This window comes from Zingiber officinale, chromosome 2B (genome assembly GCF_018446385.1).
Source record: "Zingiber officinale cultivar Zhangliang chromosome 2B, Zo_v1.1, whole genome shotgun sequence".
Classification (NCBI taxonomy): Eukaryota; Viridiplantae; Streptophyta; class Magnoliopsida; order Zingiberales; family Zingiberaceae; genus Zingiber; species Zingiber officinale.
In genome coordinates this window covers 145,673,511-145,686,553 of record NC_055989.1, presented here as the reverse complement: position 1 = coordinate 145,686,553, position 13,043 = coordinate 145,673,511, and positions in this window count along the sequence as shown.

Genomic DNA, 13,043 nt, shown 5'->3' with positions numbered 1-13,043 from the left:
TTTTTCCTTTCAGCTAAAGCTTTTCTCGTGAAGAAGACATTCTTTCTTTTCAGCTCCGCGCTAACTTAACTATCGGAATGATCCTGTCGGCAATGCCAACCCCCTTGATCACCGGTGTACATTGACTTAAGATTGGAGTCTAGCTAGTATGCAGAGGTTGAAGGCTCCACAAGATTGAACCTGGAGAAGGTGGTGCGACCGAACAGGAGTTCCAGAGTAGAGGGAGAGAGATTCGGACCACATCAAGACTAATTTATGTTCACAGTAGACCAGGCACATTTTCTCGAGAACAAAGTGAGTCATTGATTCACTTTTTATTTTTTATATCAGATATTTAGATTTTATAACCTGATTAATTTTAATGTAGACTATCCAATCTCGTCCCTCGAATAAATTTTAAAAATACTATGGCGCCTCAATTACCTAGAGCATCCGGTGAAAGTTTTGTCAAAGATTTATAAAATTGGAAATCTCAATCAAAAAGTTTTTATAATTATGTAGATGAGGTTTGAGGTTTTTAATTTAAGAGTAGGTTTAATTTTTCGAACATATTTTTTTTCTAATAATTAATAATAATATTTAATTACATATTTGATCTTTTAAAATAATTTAAAAAATAAGTTATTTTATGAAACATTTAATTATAATATTTTATTTTATAAATTGTTAATAATAATTAAAGTATTTTTTAAAAAAATATATATATTTGAGATAAGTTAAAAATATATAAATGACTATAATTAAATTAAAATTTATAAGTTAGTAAATATTAAATGAAAATTATAAATTTAATTAAATTAAAATAATAAATTTATTAATTATAAATTAAATTAAAGATCATAATTAATTAAAATATTAAATAAAAATATATAGAGATATTAGATGAAAAAATAATAAATAATTATTATTATTTGTAATGCATGACCAAAAAATGGAAGTTTTTTTAATTATATACATAATAGTAGATTTTTATACTTGTGATGTGGCATTGATATGGTATATTGGGAATTATAAAAATATTTATTGAGAAGTTTAACTATTGGAGATGCAATGTAAGGTTTGTGGAAGCTTTGTAGAATCAAAAAGCTAAATAAAAAAATTTGAACCATGATAAAGGTGAGGTTTAAGGTGTAATACCCGATTCTGAGATTTTGGTTAAGTATGACTTAAAAGGTTAGATGGTACTATTCATATCATCAAGGTGCACTTTTTTTTTTTTGGAAGCTCAAACTTAAGAACTCTAAAGTTAAGCATGCTTGGCTTGGAGAAATCTGAGGATGGGTGATGATCCGGATATGAAAGGGGCAGAGAAGAAATTAGGAGGAAAGTGGAGGGCATTTTGGTAATTGGACGTTTAGGTTCTTTTTCTTGGTGATGAAGGCAAGCAGAGAGAGGTTCGTGGACGAAGGAGGGGCGCCGCCAGGGAGCAGCTTGGCTTCATCTCCCATCCCTCGTCGGCTCCAAGACCAGCGGCCGGCAGACCCTCTTCCCTTCCTTCGGCTTCCTTCACGTCAACACAGTCGAGAGGCATTGCCGTCTACTCCGTTCCCTCTCCTCCACGCTGCCGCCACCTCATCTCCTCGTTGACGCAGCCGCCACAGGGAGAGATCGCCTCTAGCTGCAGCGGTCGGCGGCATCTCCCGCTTCCATTGCTGCCTCCAGCGTCTGTCAAGCCGCCATTGACGCATCCGGCAGCCGCTGACGACTCTAGCCCTCTCGTCGGTCGTCGCCGCCCCCCGGCAGCCACCACTATTGCCTCACGCCGCCTCCGGCGGCTATGGATACCACTGCCGACGCTCCAGGGGGCATTGACACTTCTACCAGCAGCCATCGAAGCTTCCCATCGCTGCCGCTGACGCCGACGCCTACAGGGGTGTCGCCTCCAGCGATACCCGCTGCCCTCTCTCCTTTCGACACCCACTGCAGCCTATAGTGGCTGCGAGTGCCGCTGCAGACGCCTCCGGATAGCCTCCTCCGTAGCCCCACGGAGCAGCCGTCATCCGGCGGACTCAGGTTTGCTTCTTCCGGCCATCGCGCCGAGATTATGTCCGGCCATCGGGCCGTGGTATTTCATTCGTCACACCATTACCATGTTTGTGAGTCATCTGCACTGTCTGGCTTGCGCGCTGTACGCCGGCCTATGAGCTGTTATGATATTCCCGTTGAGGTGTTGTTACCATTGCCGGTCTACTAGCCGCCTCCTTGGACCCCTGCCGCATCAGAGTACATGCTGCCGCACGATGACTCGATCAGCACCACTACCAGATCATCCACCCATCCGAGGGCGCCCCTCTGGGCCAGGGTACGTTCTCGTACCTTTTCTGCATTTAGTTAATTATTCTGCTATACTATTATGTGGTTACTCATACATTTGTGGGATTCGCCTCGAGCACCGAGGTACCAGAGACCGGGGGAACCCGGTCGCTGGATACAGGTACAGTTGACCGGAGGAGGACTCCAGACGACTCGGTCAACGTAGCGGACAGATCATCAACCGGGTCATGGGGATGCGGTCAACCTTCCAGACATGTCACACCGGCAGGTTCGTCTTCTCAGCTTCTAGACAGGATCAAATTGGCGCCGTCTGTGGGAACGCGCCTGATCTGGAACGTGAAGATGAACGACGCCGGATAGTTCTGCCATCCTCATGACCACGATCAGTTTTTCTGTTATTTGTTCTGTCAGTTATATGATCTGTACAAGTCCCGAAGGCCCCCGAGCCGATCGGCCGGGAGGTTTATATCCGAGCCAGGGGCTCGAAGCCGAAGGCCCCCGAGCCGATACCCCTGAGCCGATCGGCCGGGAGGTTTATATCCGAGGTTTATATCCGAGCCACGTGCTCGATCCCCGAGCCGATCGGCGGGAGGTTTATATCCGAGCCAGGGCTCGAAGCCGACCGATCGATCGGGAGGTTTATATCCGAGCTGGGGCTCGAGAGCCCCGAGCCGATCGTCCGGAGGTTTATATCCGAGCCGGGCGCTCGAACCCGCGATCGATCGGGAGGTTTATATCCGAGCTGGGGGCTCGAGAGCGAACGGCCGGGAGGTTTATATCCGAGCCGGGGGCTCGAAGCCGCCGAGCGGCGGGGAGGTTTATATCCGAGCCGGGGGCTCGAAAGGCCCCGAGCCGATCGGCCGGAGGTTTATATCCGAGCCGGGCGCTAACAAGGCCCCGAGCCGATCGGCCGGAGGTTTATATCCGAGCCGAGGTCGAAGGCCCCGAGCCGATCGGGAGGTTTATATCCGAGCCGGGCTCGGTCAAGGCCCCGAGCCGATCGGTAGGAGGTTTATATCGAGCCGGGCTCGAACTCAAGGCCCCGAGCCGTCGGCCGGAGGTTTATATCCGAGCCACGGCCTCGAAGTCGGCCCCGAGTGTTCGGAGGTTTATATCCGAGCCAGGGGCTGGAATCCGCCGGAGGTTTATTATCCGAGCCGGCTCGAATCAAGGCCCCGAGCCGATCGGCCGAGGTTTATATCCGAGCCGGGCGCTCGAACCCCGAGTGTTCGGAGGTTTATATCCGAGCCAGGCTCGGTCAAGGCCCCCGAGCCGATCGGCCGGAGGTTTATATCCAGCTCGAGGCCGAAGGCCCCGAGCCGATCGGCCGGAGGTTTATATCCGAGCCAGGTCTCGAGTCAAGGCCCCCGAGCCGATCGGCCGAGGGGTTTATATCCGAGGCGAAGACCCCCGGGCCGATCGGTCGGGAGGTTTATATCCGAGCCACGTGCTCGAAAGGCCCCCGAGCCGGGAGGTTTATATCCGAGCCACGTGCCGTCGGCCGGGAGGATCGGCGGGAGGTTTATATCCGAGCCGGGGGCTCGAACAAGGCCCCGAGCCGATCGGCCGAGGTTTATATCCGAGCCAGGCTCGGTCAAGGCCGATCGGCCGGAGGTTTATATCCGAGCCAGGGCTCGAAGCCGCCCCCGAGCCGATCGGCCGGAGGTTTATATCCGAGCCAGTCAAATCAAGGCCCCGAGCCGATCGGCCGGAGGTTTATATCCGAGCCGGGCGAGGGCCCCCGAGCCGATCGACCGGGAGGTTTATATCCGAGCCAGGGCTCGAAGCCAGGCCCCGAGCGATCGGAGGTTTATATCCGAGCCGGGCGCTCGAAGGCCCCGAGCCGATCGGCCGAGGGGTTTATATCCGAGCCACGGGCTCGAGAAGGCCCCGAGCCAATCGGTCGGAGGTTTATATCCGAGCCACGTGCTCGAGTCGAAGCCGATCGGCCTGGAGGTTTATATCGAGCCACAGGCTCAAAGACGAAGAGGTCGGGAGGTTTATATCCGAGCCACGTGGCTCGAAATCCCCGAGCCGTTCGGCCGGAGGTTTATATCCGAGCCACGGGCTCGAAGACGAAGGCCCCCGGCCGGGAGGTTTATATACGAGCCCGTGGCTGCCACGGGCTCGATGGCGAAGACCCCGAGCCGATCGGCCGAGTTTGAATTAGCCTTGAAGACCGTCGAGCTCCGACGTTAAATATCGAGAGTCGAACCGGCGACTATAAAAACCCCGGCTTGAAGACCGTCGAGCTCCGACGTTAAATATCGAGAGTCGAACCGGCGACTATAAAAACCCCGGCTTGAAGACCGTCGAGCTCCGACGTTAAATATCGAGAGTCGAACCGGCGACTATAAAACCCCGCCTTGAAGACCGCTGCATGGACTAGTTATCAGATATTCTATCTCCCCCGTTCGGGGTTGAGCGGCCTTCGCTGGTCACGGACCAGATTCATGATCATCTATCTCCCCCGTCCGGGGTCGAGCAGTCGTCGCGGCCAGGTATCTATTCTTCCGATCGACGTCACCACGGTCGCACGCGCGGCATCGTCCGCCCGGCATCTATCTGACCGATCGACGTCACCACGGTCGCACGCGCGGCATCGTCCGCCCGGCATCTATCTGACCGATCGACGTCACTCCGGTCGCACGCGCGGCATCGTCCGCCCGGCATCTATCTGACCGATCGACGTCACCACGGTCGCACGCGCGGCATCGTCCGCCCGGCATCTATCTGACCGATCGACGTCACTCCGGTCGCACGCGCGGCATCGTCCGCCCGGTATCTATCTGACCGATCGACGTCACCGCAGTCGCACGCGCGGCATCGTCCGTCCGGCATCTATACATCCGATCGGCAGCATTACGATTGTTCGCACGACAGCATTCGTCCGGCATCTATGCATCCGATCGGCATCATTCTGATCGCTCGTTCAGCATTGCCAACTCCTCGCTACTCGACTGGCGGACCAGCATTTTATGTTCGCTCGTTGACCATTCTCGATGCTGCTCATTCAGCACGTCAGGCCAGCATTTCATGATTGACTGATCGTCATTTTCTCTGTCGCTCGTTCGGCGTTGTTCGCTCGCCGTCTACTCACTCGATCGACATCTTTCCGATCATCCGTTCGGCCACACCGCTTGATCTTGGTCGCACGCCCGGCCTCGGGCCGGTCTACTCTGTAGGATCTCTTCGTACGGCTAGAGAGGGGGGTGTGAATAGCCGCCTCAAATCGCTCTCGTTTTTTCCTACAATTAGGTTAGTCGCAGCGGAAAATACAAAGAAACGAAAGAGAAGAAAACCAAACCTTAACACGAGGATGTAACGAGGTTCGGAGATTAGGGCTCCTACTCCTCGGCGTGTCCGTAAGGTGGACGAGTCCGGTCAATCCGTCGGTGGATGAGTCCCCGGAGAACCGGCTAATACAATATACTCCTTGTGGGTGGAGAAACCTCGCCACAAACGTTTGCAACAGCAAACAAAGAGTACAAGAGCAGTAAGAAAAGCAATACAATATGAATACAATCGCACTCTACCAATTGCTTGCTTTCTTGTCGACTGGAGGTGAAGCAGCAACTTCACGCGACGCCTACAACAGCAGGAACCCAGGAAGCTCACGCGAAGCTTTGGAGGAGCTCAACAAAGCTCAAGCACGACAGCAAGAAGGAAGAAGGAGATCTATTCGCACGGAAGATGCCTCGATCCTTTATACCGCGAAGAAGAAACAGTGAAGAAACTAACCGTTGTGTCGCAACGGCTAGAACCTGATCGGTCTGACCGATCAGGCCCTAGTTCTGTTTGTCACCGATCGGTCCCGGACCGATCAGTGTCGGATCAACGGCTAGGGCCTGGACCGATCAGGAACCTCCTGATCGGTCCATGACCGATCGGGCTTCGCTCCTCACGCCATCGATCTATTCTCGATCGGCCCGATCAAAGACGGGTGGATCGGCCGCAGACCGATCCACGGTTTTCTTCTCGCGAGGTCTGATCGGTCTCGGACCGATCAGATTGCAACCGAGAGCCATCGATCGATTCGATCGGTCACCGCACCGATCGGGCAAACGCAGATCACCTGGATCGGTCACTGACCGATCCAACTCCCTGCTTAGAGTGCCCTCTCTAACCTAGTTCGAGAACGAGCCACCGAGCCCTCTCCGACTCCATATGCCAAGCTTCACTCACTTGGACTTCTCAACACCGGATGTCCGATCACCCTGATCCATCTGGATTTTCCTCGCCGCTTCACTCACCGGACTTTCCACCGGCTTCACTCACCAGATTTCACACCGCCTAACATCCCGTTAGGACTTTCTCATTCACCTAGCTTCACTCACTAGGATTTTCACCGGGCTTCACTCACCAGGATTTCCAATCTGGCTTCACTCACTGTGACTTTTACCCCTCGCTTCACTCACCAGACTTTCCTTCAGCCTCACTCACCAGGACTTCCCAACCGCCTAACATCCCAGTTAGGACTTTCCACCGCCTGGCTTCACTCACCGGGACTTTCCAACCGCCTAACATCCCAGTTAGGACTTTCCACCGCCTGGCTTCACTCACTGGACTTCTCCGTGCCAAGTCTTCATACTTGGACTTTTCCTGCCAAGTCTCCATACTTGGACTTTTCCGTGCCAAGCTCCCCGCTTGGACTTTTCCCAAGTCTCCATACTTGACTTTTCGCGTGCCAAGCTCCTTGGACTTTTCCAGCCAAGTCTCCATACTTGGACTTTTCGAATCATGCTTGGACTTTTCCCGCCAAGTCTCCATACTTGGACTTTTTCCGAATCAGGTCAACTCAAGGACCTACGGTTGCACCAATAATCTCCCAAACATCTATTCTTGTCCCATATCAAGAATAGAACTCTCTCACGAGTGTCAAACATCAACATGCAACACAACTAGGTCAACCTTGACCTAAGGTTGCACCGACAATCTTCCCAAGTCAAACATCAAAATACAACTCGAGTCAAGTCAACTCGAGTCGGGTCAACCAGGTCAACCTTGACCTAAGGTTGCACCAACAATCTCCCCTTTTGATGTTTGACAAAACCATAATCAAGTTAGGTTAACCCGATAACCTAACTTAGGTTTTCCAACCATCTTCCAATGTCCAATGTTCTTTCCTTGAACATTCTCTAGACATTCTCCCTTAGGTTAACCCGATAACCTAACTTGGGTTCTCTAATAATTCTCCCCTTTTGACACACATCAAAAGTATTCCAATGTTCTTCCTCGAACATTCCTTGACAATCTTCCCTAGCTTAGGTTAAACCGATAACCCAACTTGGGTTCTCCAATAATTCTCCAATGAACACTCTCCCTTTTGACACACATCAAAAGGAAAAGGAGGGTATCAAGGTCAAAGTTTCTTCCTAATGAAAGTCCCATACCTTTCATTGAAACTCTTATTTTCCCCTTGATACTAAGCTCAACAATCCACTTAGTGATAATCCCATATCACTAATCCTCAAGGAGTAAAACCTCCCTAAAAGTCAACTCCCTTGACTAATAGTTAAAACTCCCCTAAAGGCCAACTCCCCTTGACCATTGCACCAACAATGTCTTGGAGTTTCAAACCTTTAGAAATCTAAAACCAACTTTCAAATTTCGGACATGCATCGAATTTCAGACATTGGCACGCTTATCGACCTTCACCGGATCGGTCACGGACCGATCCACAAGACTGGATCGGTCCGGACCGATCCAGCCCTCGGATCGGTCCAATGACCGATCCAGACACTGATCAGGGATTTCGATTTTCCTCTCAAAGAAACCCCTAATAAATTCCAGAAAATTCAAAATTGTGAAATTTTGAGGATACATTCCTCATATCATACACTACCATGGAAAAATAATTTTCTATGAAAATAGTTTCCATTTTCAAATCTTGATACAAAGTTCAAAAACTTTGAAATAGTTCAAGTTTTAACTCAACTTTGTATCACAATGTTCAATGATGAATGCTATCACTAGGAAAGCTTCATCAAGGTTTTTCAAATCAATTTTAAAATGCTTTTAAAACCATTTGAATTTAGGACCATAATCTTAGGGCTAAATGTACATGACTTGTACATAAGCTTTCCTATGATCCTCCATTTCTTGAATTAGGGTCATCTAGGTACAAGAATTATGCACCTTGATCCTAACTCATGATCCTAATATCTCACACACATCTAAAGTGTATCAAACCACATTCAAGTCAATTTGATGTGAGATATGGGTTAAGGTCAACTTAGGCTAAGTTCTCATGCATTTTCTAAACATCAATTTGATCTCAATATCAAAATGTGTTTTTCCTTAAATCAATTACATTGATTATAATGCAAGAGATGATGACATGGCATATAATGATATCATAAGTAAAAACATGTGCCAATGTCATGATGTCATGGCATAAAGTTTGAAAACTTAAATAAAGCATGACATATAAACTAGCCTAGCACTATCATGACATTTCAAATGATGATAAAACTAAACATGATGTCATGACATGTCATATGGCAAACAACCATGGTTAGTTAACACAAATAAAATACCTAGATTACCTATCTAAGTATCCTTAATCTCTTAGTTAACTTAAATTCTAATCCTAGATTGCCCATATATCCCTAAGAGAAAACCAAAATCCCAATTATGGTTTTTCTCTAGGTTTCCTTAAATTGTGCCAAATAAGATTAAAATATTCTCACTTTGGCACACTTTACTCTTCCAAGGAGTGAATGATAAAGATTATCCCCTTTCATTTTCAAAGGTTCCCAAAACCTTGAAAATGCTCCTTGAGTGTCAATTTCCTCAAAGTTGGGTTAACTACCCTTCTTATTGGAGTTGACACTCTCTAACCCATCTATGGGGTAGAGAAAATGCTCCTAGGAACCCAATACCTACTTGAGCTCATTGGGTTCACTAAAAATTCACTAGGGATGACTTCCCTAGCAACCCTCCTAATGACCCTCTTAGGCTTTAAAGCCTTGGTCATTTGGGTCTCATCAAGATCAACTCTAGGGGTGACTCCCCTTGTGACCTTGGTGGTGGTCTTCCTAGCCCTAGGTTTTGTTCCATAATCGAATGGAACATTATGATAGGTGGGCTTGACCATTTGGGACTTAGGTTTGTGACCCAAACCTTTCTTGTCCTTAGGCTTTGGTTTTTGACCCTTAAACCCTAGAGATGACTTCTCCATGTTTTTAAGAGCCTTTTCTAAATTATCAAGTCTTGACCTCAAGACTTGATTTTCTCTCTCTAATACCTCAAGTTTTAATTTGTCATTTTCTCTTGAGATATTCCTAGGCATGTGTCTAGTCTTCTTGGGATTTCTACCTAGGTTTTCCTTAACTTTAGAAGCGTTAATCCTAGGGTTGGTATTTCTAGTGTTATCCTTACCTAGGCTAACATGTTTAGCTCCTAAGCACATGTATTGGTTCCTAAAGTTAACATGCTTATCATTATTAACAATTGCAACAAAACTACTAGCATGAGTTTTATTAGAATTGCAATAATGAACCTTAGAGGTTACCTTAGGGTTTGCCTTAGCTCCCCCTATCGTTGTGCCCGGTCTCTTGCCCTTGTGAGGTTGCCTCCCCCTCGGACAATGGCTCCTATAGTGTCCCCTTTGCTTGCATTGGAAGCACACGATGTGCTCCTTGCCCTTGCGTTTCGGGACTCCGGCTTCCTTGACCTTTGGCGCCGGTGGAGTCTTTCTTACCCTCTTTGGACACTTACTCTTGTAGTGCCCAAATTCCCTACACTCAAAACACATTATATGCAATTTACTTGAACTTAAAGTGTTTGAGTTACCTAGGATTGAGGATGAATGGATGTTCTCTTCTTCATCCCTCCCGGAGGTAGAAGCTTCTTCTTCGTGCTCCGATCTTGAAGAAGAACTCACTTCCTCTTCTTCCTTGGATGTTGAGTAGCCCTCAACTCCCAACTCGCTCCCTCCATGATGTGAGCTACTTGGCTCACTAGGCTCCTCTTCATGGCTTGAAGTGGAACTCTCCTCATGGTACTTGGCCAAGTTATCCCACAACTCCTTGGCATTGTTGTATTCACCTATCTTACGCAAAATATTAGTAGGTAATGAAAATTCAATTGTTTTAGTTACCTCATTGTTGATCGTTGATTGATGGACTTGTTCCTTTGTCCACTTGTTCTTCTCTAGAGGCTCTCCTTCTTTATCCATTGGAGGAGTAAACCCTTCTTGTACACAAAACCAATTCCACATATTAGTCCTAAGAAAATACATCATCCTTACCTTCCAATATGCGAAGTTGTCGTTGTAGAAGGGTGGAATGGTGATGTCTTCTCCGAATTGATCCATCTCTAGCGCTTGTGCTCCCACGGGTGTGAATCCGATGAAGAGCGACCTCGCTCTGATACCACTTGTAGGATCTCTTCGTACGGCTAGAGAGGGGGGTGTGAATAGCCGCCTCAAATCGCTCTCGTTTCTTCCTACAATTAGGTTAGTCGCAGTGGAAAATACAAAGAAACGAAAGAGAAGAAAACCAAACCTTAACACGAGGATGTAACGAGGTTCGAGATTAGGCTCCTACTCCTCGGCGTGTCCGTAAGGTGGACGAGTCCGTCAATCCGTCGGTGGATGAGTCCCGGAGAACCGCTAATACAATATACTCCTTGTGGGTGGAGAAACCTCGCACAAACGTTTGCAACAACAAACAAAGAGTACAAGAGCGATGAAAAGCAATACAATATGAATACAATCGCACTCTACCAATTGCTTGCTTTCTTGTCGATCGGAGGTGAAGCGGCAACTTCACGCGACGCCTACAACAGCAGGAACCCAGGAAGCTCACGCGAAGCTTTGGAGGAGCTCAACAAAGCTCAAGCACGACAGCACTTAGCAAGAAGGAAGAAGGAGATCTATTCGCACAGAAGATGCCTCGATCCTTTATACTGCGAAGAAGAAGCGGTGAAGAAACTAACCGTTGTGTCGCAACGGCTAGAACCCCGATCGGTCTACGACCGATCGGCCTAGCGCATGAGGCTTTCGTTTGTCACCGATCGGTCCCGCCGATCAGTGTCGCGATCAAGCCACGATCGGTCGTGGACCGATCAGGAACCTCTGATCGGTCCATAGGCCGATCGGCCCTCACGCCATCGATCTATTCCCGATCGGTGCCCGCACCGATCAGGGGTGGATCGAGACCGATCCACGGTTTCTTCGCGAGGTTCCCGATCGGTCTCGGGCCATCGATCGATGCAACCGCGAGCCATCGATCTGATTCGATCGGTCACCGCACCGATCGTGGCAAACGCAGATCACCGGATCGGTCACGATCGATCCAACTCCCTTTAGAGTGCCCTCTCTAACCTAGTTGGAGAACGAGCCACCGAGCCCTCTCCGACTCCATATGCCAAGCTTCACTCACTTGGACTTCTCAACACCGGATGTCCGATCACCCTGATCCATCTGGATTTTCCTCGCTTGGCTTCACTCACGGGACTTTCCACGGCTTCACTCACCAGGATTTCACACCGCCTAACATCCGTTAGGACTTTCTCATTCACCTAGCTTCACTCACTAGGATTTTCACCGCTTCACTCACCAGGATTTCCAATCTGGCTTCACTCACGAGACTTTTTCCTGCCCGGCTTCACTCACTGGACTTTCCTTGCGCTTCACTCACCGGACTTCCCAACCGCCTAACATCCAGTTAGGACTTTCCTTTGCCTGGCTTCACTCACCAGGACTTTCCAACTTCCTAACATCCCCGTTAGGACTTTCCACTGCCTGGCGTCACTCACCTGGACTTCTCCGTGCTGAGTCTTCATACTTGGACTTTTCCGTTGCCAAGTCTCCATACTTGGACTTTTCCCGTGCCAAGCTCCTGCTTTTCCTTTGCCAAGTCTCCATACTTGGACTTTTCCCGTGCCAAGCTCCCTGCTTGGACTTTTCCAGTGCCAAGTCTCCATACTTGGACTTTTCCAGTGCCAAGCTCCCTGCTTGGACTTTTCCGTTGCCAAGTCTCCATACTTGGACTTTTTCCCGAATCAGGTCAACCAGGTCAACCTTGACCTACGGTTGCACCAATAATCTCCCAAACATCTATTCTTGTCCCATATCAAGAATAGAACTCTCTCACGAGTGTCAAACATCAACATGCAACACAACTAGGTCAACCTTGACCTAAGGTTGCACCGACAATCTTCCCAAGTCAAACATCAAAATACAACTCGAGTCAAGTCAACTCGAGTCGGGTCAACCAGGTCAACCTTGACCTAAGGTTGCACCAACATACTCAGCGTCCCACGTGCCGCTCGGTCGGCTGTCAGTTTACATGTCGATCACTCAGCGTGTTGTCGTTCGCTCAGTATCTTCTGCTCAGCGTCTATCCACCCGATCGGCATCACTTAGATCGTCCGGTCGGTATCTTCGTGGCTGCATACTAGGCATTGGTCCGGTTACAGATTTGATCCTCTCGGCACGAGTACTATCTCATTCGACATTGTTATTATAGCGACCGCTCGTAGGACAGCGTACATTGTGTTCAACTATGTGACTTTGGTATCGAAAGCGGTTCAATACTTTGCGATAGACTGTCCAGTCAGTCGGACTCACGCCTCCTTCGACTAGACTTGAAGGGGAGGCTTGTGATCCGGATATGAAAGGGGCAGAGAAGAAATTAGGAGGAAAGTGGAGGGCATTTTGGTAATTGGACGTTTAGGTTCTTTTTCTTGGTGATGAAGGCAAGCAGAGAGAGGTTCGTGGACGAAGGAGGGGCGCCGCCAGGGAGCAGCTTGGCTTCATC